Source organism: Dipodomys ordii, unplaced genomic scaffold, assembly GCF_000151885.1.
Source record: "Dipodomys ordii isolate 6190 unplaced genomic scaffold, Dord_2.0 Scaffold6, whole genome shotgun sequence".
Classification (NCBI taxonomy): domain Eukaryota; kingdom Metazoa; phylum Chordata; class Mammalia; order Rodentia; family Heteromyidae; genus Dipodomys; species Dipodomys ordii.
Window position 1 is genome coordinate 11,249,271 of NW_012267222.1, and position 6,865 is coordinate 11,256,135.

At 47.4% G+C, this 6,865-nt stretch overlaps 1 protein-coding gene across 2 annotated transcripts in view; it reads left to right on the top strand.

Annotated features, from left to right (window-relative positions):
* Nucleotides 1-1,529: 1,529 nt before the first annotated feature.
* Nucleotides 1,530-6,865, top strand: part of Wasf2 (WAS protein family, member 2) — an 88,807-nt gene continuing 83,471 nt past the window's right edge. The window contains exon 1 of one of the 2 annotated variants that reach the window (XM_013034289.1): nt 1,530-1,582. The gene's annotated coding sequence lies outside the window, so the exon portion shown is untranslated. Of the gene's footprint in view, nt 1,583-4,985; nt 5,065-6,865 lie in introns of those variants that run through there. The other variant, XM_013034293.1, reaches the window with a different exon arrangement.

Here is a 6,865-nt window from a genome sequence, read left to right on the forward strand (position 1 = left end):
CTCAGGTGATGCTATGCCTGGGGGAGAGGGAGCAACATAAAAACAGAAGCTAAATGATGCAAATGATACAAGTATTTATTTTTTTCCTTGTGCCAGTCCTGAAGCTTGAACTCAGGTCCTGGGCACTGTCCTTGAGGTTTTATGCTCAAGGCTAACCCTCTACCATTTGAGCCACAGCTTCTTTTCTGGCTTTTTTGGTTGCTCATCGGAGATAGACTCATCGACTTTTCTGCCCTGGCTGACCTTGAACTACTGTCCTTACATCTCAGCTTTCTGAGTAGCTAGGATTACAGATATGAGCTACTGGTGTCTAGCAATGATACAGGTTTGAGCCCCAAGGTTGTTCCTAATTTCCTGAGTGACCCTGGGAAAACTATGTAAGGTATGTCACAGGGACTCCGTTTTTTGTTGGTCGTGGGGCTCTGAGCGCTCTACCACTCGAGTCACAGTGCCACTTCCGGTTTTCTGAGAGTCTCAAGGACTCTCCTGCCCGGACTGGCTTTGAACCTCGATCCTCAGATCTCAGCCTCCTGAGGAGCTAGGATTTCAGGCGTGAGCCACCGGCGCCCAGCGACTCTTTTTTTTTTTTTCCTTTTCTTTTGCAAGATGAGGAAAATATCTTCTGGCTTCAGAGTTGCTCTAGAGCATGCGATTGTGAATCTGCAGGTAAAGCTGTCCCTCAGCTTTCACGATCAGCAGGCCTGCAGCAGGACGCCGAGGCCGAGGCCCGAACCCGGCGGATGAAGCCTGAACCTACCGCATCTATTTGGTAAATGGGGAAACTGAGGCTCAGGTAAGTTCAGGGAGTTGTGTGAGGTGACAGAGCACGGTGGTGGCGGCTGAACCAGGGCTCAGCTCACCTGAGAGGGGCCTCCTTGAAAGAGCTACCGGTGCCGGGAGCAGAGCTCCGCCGGTGACCGATCTCCCAGGGGCGGGACCGGCCCCGAGCGAGAGCCGTGACTCACTCTTCCCACCGGACTTTCGGCCCAGCCTGGGACTGGGCGCGGAGGGACAAACTACCTTCATTCAACTCGGGGGGTGTCCACACGAAGTTCACCAACTTAGGCCCCCCTCCCTTTAACCAAAAGACAGGCCATTTGAACTCTCATCAATATTATTCGTCTTTCCTCACACTTTGGGCGACGGTTTACACTTTTTTCTGTAGGATTTTCGCACTCTGAGTTTATGGGAAGATTTACCTTTATCTCTACCTCCCCTTGCACTTGGTTTGCTCCTGGCTGTTTACTCCCATTGCGGAAGTCGCTCGGGTGGAGTTCCCGGGACAGTACCTTGAGTACGTCTTTTGCGTACAGAGTTAACTGGCATTCCATCGCGGCCAATGGAATGGCCAGCAGCCTAGGGCGGGTGAGACAGAGAGCCAATCAGAGCTCTTGGCGGGGTGTGGCTGCGTCCTGGGGCGGGGATTCACGTAATGGCGGACACAGGCCCGGCAGGCGCGGCTGGGGGCGTAGCGCGCTGAGAAGTGGAGGGGGGGGTCCGGCTGTGAGGTAGCCCGCGAGGCGGTCGGCGGGAGCCGGCCGGGTAGCCCTTCCTGAGGCTGAGGGCGACTGCGCGAGGCCAGGTGAGCAACAAGTCCCCTTGGGCGGGTCCCCCCGAGTGAGGCGCGGGCCGCGGCCGGGCCGCCCCTCCGGACGGAGCGGGGTCGAAGGGGGGGTGGGCGCCGCGCCTCCCGCGGGGGACCCGCAGCGGCCCGCCAGCCGTCCCTAAGGGGCCCGGAGCCCCCCGTCCCCCTTGGAAACTTGGAGGGTCCCGCGAGTGTGTGAGGCTGCGGAAGAGCGGCGAGCAGCCCGGGCCTGCCACCACCCAGCGGCCGTAGGGTCGTGGGCCAGTCACTTCCCCTCTTCGGGCCTCAGTGTTCCGCGAAGAGTTGGTGGACAGAAGTGCATGAATCGGGGTCCCAAGTGTTTCCTGAACTCCCGGACAAGTTCTTCCCCAGGCTGAGAGGACCCTGAAGGGCCCTCACCCTGCTGAGTTGGAGGGAGGCCCGCGTGCACGGGGGTGGGCTGCAGAACAAGGGGGGGGGTCGGCTTGAAGGGGCTCCTCGGCGAAATCGCCGGGTGCTAGCTACCCAGGTCTTGATGGGGTGGAGGTGGGGAAGCTTTATGCAGTTGCACCTAGATTGAGGGAGGTGAGGAAGAGATGCTTGGAGCCTCTGGGGGCTGAGATTGGGATTTGGGACCAGAAGTGAGGAGGAAGATGAAGAAGATGGGTTGCATACTATGTGCCACAAACCTGGTTAGGCATACGTTCTTGTTTAGTTTTTTACACCCTCCCCGCCCCCCTTGAGAAGTTGCACTTAAGGAAACTAAGTTCCAGAGAAGTTTAGTAACTTACTCAAAGCCACACAGCAAAGTGCAGGCTAACGTGTTGTTTCCTCTAAGAGCTACTGGGCAGGGGTAAGTTACTGCCCACCTAAAGATAAGGAAGTTTTACTACAGTGAGAGAGACAGAGGGACAGAGACTTTGACTTGACTTCTGGCATGGGGACTGGCTGGTTCTTGATCGCCTGATTATTAATTAATGATTAATTATCAGCCCATCCCTTTTGTTCATACTGTGAGTTGGAAAGAACCATTCTAGGTTTAAAATTCTCTCAGAGTCATTTTAAAGTGCCATAACTTGAGAGAATTCAGTATGTATCCTGTTTAGGTGTCCTGGTGGGAAAAGTTCACAGCTATTAGGGTATAGACTTGACTTTTAATTCTGGGTGATGCCAGTCTAGTTTTTTTTTTTCTCCTCCTTAAGAAGGCTAAGAGGTATTGGATAGAGAGATTTACCATTTGTTAGTTCAAGTTTCTTTGGATTCCTTGGGTGTAAAAGTTCAGTAGCCTGCCTGTGATTAAGCTGAGTATTTTTTTTTTGTTGTTCTTTATTGTCAGACTTTATGTGGTACTGGAATTTGAACTCAGGGCCTCATGCTTACTAGACCAGGAAATTCTACTTCCATCATGTTGTCTGACTTTGTTGGTGATCCCCTGAAGACTGTGAACTTGGGGTACAAAGTAGTTGGGTACAGTAAATTTGCAGCCCTTAATATCTTCCAAAACCCAGAATTTTGGGTTAATCAAAATGGTTTAGGCCTGGGTATTGTTCTCATATGTCAATGCCGAGGAAGAAAATTGGAAGAGGAAGTTGCAGAGAAAGAGGGCGGTTCTTAGCAGTGGAGCCAATATGTATTTTCTTTGTTTGACATTCTAAATCGAGAACAGCCTCAGCTAGAGGAGGAAGGAAGGAAAGAACTTTGTAACTCCTCTTCCTGTTCAAAGATCTTTAAGAGCTGACCCTGTCCATGTGAGAGGCTCTGCTCTTGCAGAGAAAGTCAACTGTAATTTGTTGGGTGTTTCAGAAATTGTCTAGAATGAGGTAATTTTAAACCCATAGGGTTTTTTTTTAAGTCAACATTTACTGAATAAATTACTTATTACTGATGATTCATTTCCTCAGCATATTTACTAGTTTGGTTTTGAGCAGTGTTTTTTCTATGATTAAATCAGTGGACATCAACCTAAGAGGAATTGACTTAGCTATTGGGGGATATGTGTTACCATCACTTGAAAAACATAATGGTGTTTTGACACTTATTTATTTTTATATTTATATTTTTTTCTTTTGAGACAGTCTTTCTATGTAGCTCAGCCTGGCCTGCAGGTGCAGGTCTCTTGCTTCAGCCTCCTGAGTGCTGGGATTACAGGTGTATGCTACCATGTCCTGTTTTGACATTCATTAAAAGTTCTTAATGCTTTGTTTTCTACAATGTGTGTGGAGACTCAGAATTCATTCCATGTGAAGGTCTACATTAATTGTATTATATTAGTTTTAATTAGTTAATATACAAATCGACAGTATGTAATTCAAAATCCTTCATGCCAAAAAAAGGTACTTAGTGCCAGAGAATTTTTTTTTTTCTGTTCAGGGATTTGAACTCAGTGCTTCATGTGTGCTAGGCAGGCACTCTACCACTTGAGTCACATCTCCAGTCCCCAGATAATGTTTTTGAATTTAGAACTTTGGGAAAAATAGAAAAGAAGTATGGATATGTACTATATATATGTAAAACACTAGAAATGTGGGCTGGGAATGTGGCTTAGTGGTAGAGCGCTTGCTTAGCATGCATGAAGCCCTGGGTTCTATTCCACAGTACCACGTACAGTGGAAAAAGTGGAAGTGGTGCTATGGCTCAAGTGGTAGAGTGCTACCCTTGAGCAAAAGAAGCGCAAGGACACTGCGCAGGCCCAGGCCTGGCAAAAAATAAATAAGTAAATTAAAAAATAAAACTAAAACACCAGAAATGTTTAGATCCTTATGTTGTAAAAGAAGCTCAGGACAGTGTCCAGGCCCTGACTGGCAGAAACAAAACTTATAGCAAGAATAATAAGGAAACAAAGGAGGAGGCTGCAATGCTTGGTAAGAAATGTACGCATTATCCCGCCCATGTAATTGTAACCCCTCTATACAGTATGTTCACAAATAAAATAAAATAAAATTAAAAAAAAAGAATAATAAGGAAAAATACTGAGCAATAGGGAAAAATATTATATAACCAAGTTAATGCCAAACTCCTAAAAATAGTATATGTAGAAGAGGTTTGTGGTTTTGATTTTTATCATGTAAAGATCTTAACATGCCAGGCGCTGGTGGCTCATGCCTGTAATCCTACCTACTCAGGAGGCTGAGATCTGAGGATCGCGGTTCAAAGCCAGCCCAGGCAGGAAAGTTCATGAGACTCTTATCTCCAATAAACCACTAGAAAACTAGTGGAAGTGGCGCTGTGGCTCAAGTGGTAGAGCGCTCGCCTTGAGCTGAAGAGCACAGGGAAGTGGCCAAGTCCATAGTTCAAGCCCCACAACCGACCAAAAAGAAAAAGATCTTAACATTACCTCAGTACTGCTAAAATAAAAAAAATCTTACTCTAATTAAAACATCTGACTTCTTTTTTTTCCTTGAGGCAGGGTAGGGGTGGCAGATCTATAGCAAGTAGATAATCCAGGCTGTCTTTGAACATAAGATCCTGTTGTCTCATCCTCCAGAGGGCTAGTGTTACAGGTATGCATCACCATGCCGGGCTTGCTGATGTGCATTTTAACTTAACTGTCAAATTTGTCTCTAAATACTGTCACTGGCTTGATATATTAAAATAACCTCTCTACCTCCCCCCCCCCACTTTCTTCCTTTTCTGTGGTGCTCCTGGCCTTCTATGTGTATGCTATTTCTGAGCTACGTCAGGAGCTCTGCCTACATCTCTTCCACTTTTTTTGTTGTTGTTGTTGGTTGTGAGGCTTGAACTCTGGGCCTGGGCACTGTCCCTCAGCCTTTCAGCTCAAGGCTAGTGCTCTACCACTTGAGTCACAGCGCCACTTCAGGCTTTTTTCTGCTTATGTGGTACTGAGCAATTGAACCCAGGGCCTCATGCATGCAAGGCAAGCACTCTACCACTAAGCCAACTTCCCAGCCCCAGCTCTTCAGCTTTTTTTTATTTTATTTTTTTGGGTCCGGTCATGGGGCCTGAACTCTGGGCCTGGGCGCTGTCCCTCAGCTCTTCAGCTCAAGGCTAGCGCTCTACCACTTGAGCTACAGCGCCACTTCCGGTTTTCTGGTGGTTTATTGGAGATAGGAGTCTCACGGTCTTTCCTGCCCGGGCTGGCTTTGAACCAAGATCCTCAGATCTCAGCCTCCTGAGTAGCTAGGATTACAGGCGTGAGCCACCAGCGCCCGGCTTTTTTTTTTAATTTTTGAGATAAGATTTTGCTCTGTACCCCCAGACTAGCCTTGAAATGGTGATTCTCCTGCTTCAGCCTCTCAAGTTATGGTATTACAGGCATGCAGGACCACCTCCTGCTTCCTACAGTATGTAAGAGGCAAATCTAGGAGTGGATCTGTTTGTCTCTTTTTTCCACAGGTGGCAATCTTGCCTGCGGGATGGATAGACTGCTCTCCCAAAGGGCTCAGCATCTTGTGTGCATGCTAGGCAAATGCCTTCCCTCTAAGCTACATTGGCAGCCCTTCAGCATCTCCATAGCAACAAGGACAGGAACTTCGATGTGAACTTTATTATTTATTTATTTATTTTGGCAGTACTGATGTTTGAACTCAGGGTCTCAAACTTGCTAGGCAAGTACTCTATGGACTACACTTTAGAGTTTGCGGGCTTTATTGCTTGTGATTCTCAGCCTTTGTAGGTAGGGTGTGTGTGTATAAGTGTGTATGAGTGTGTGTGTGTGTGTGTGTGTGTGTACTGGTACTAGGGCTTGAACTCAGGCACTATCCTTTAGCTTTTTCACTTAAAGCTGGTACTCTGCCACTGAGCCAAAGCTCCACTTCTGGCTTCTTTCTGGTTCACTGGAGATACAGACTTTCTTGCCTAAGTTGGATTTGAACTGCAATCTTCAGATCTCAGCTCCCTGAGTAGCTAGGATTACAAGTGTGAGCCATCCAGTAACCTACTTTGTAGGTTGTCTAGATAAGAAAACTGAGGCTCAGAAATGTGTGACTTGGCCATAATTACAGAGCTATTATATGGGGAAACTGGGAGTTAGACCAAGTTTTGGGACTCTTCTTTTTTTTGCTAGTCATGGAGCTTGAACTCAGGGCTTGGGCACATCCCTGAACTCTTTCACTCAAGGCTCATCCTCTACCACTTTAAGCCACAGCACCACTTCCGGCTCTTTTTGTTTATGTGGTACTTAGGAATCGAACCCAGGGCTTCATTTATGCTAGGCAAGCACTTTACCACTAAACTACATTCCCAGCTTGGAGGAGGAGAGGCTGTTTGCTGCTTTTTTCAGGGAATGGGGAAGAATTATTTTATTTTTTTGTCTGTCTTGGGGATTGAACTCTGGGCCTGGGC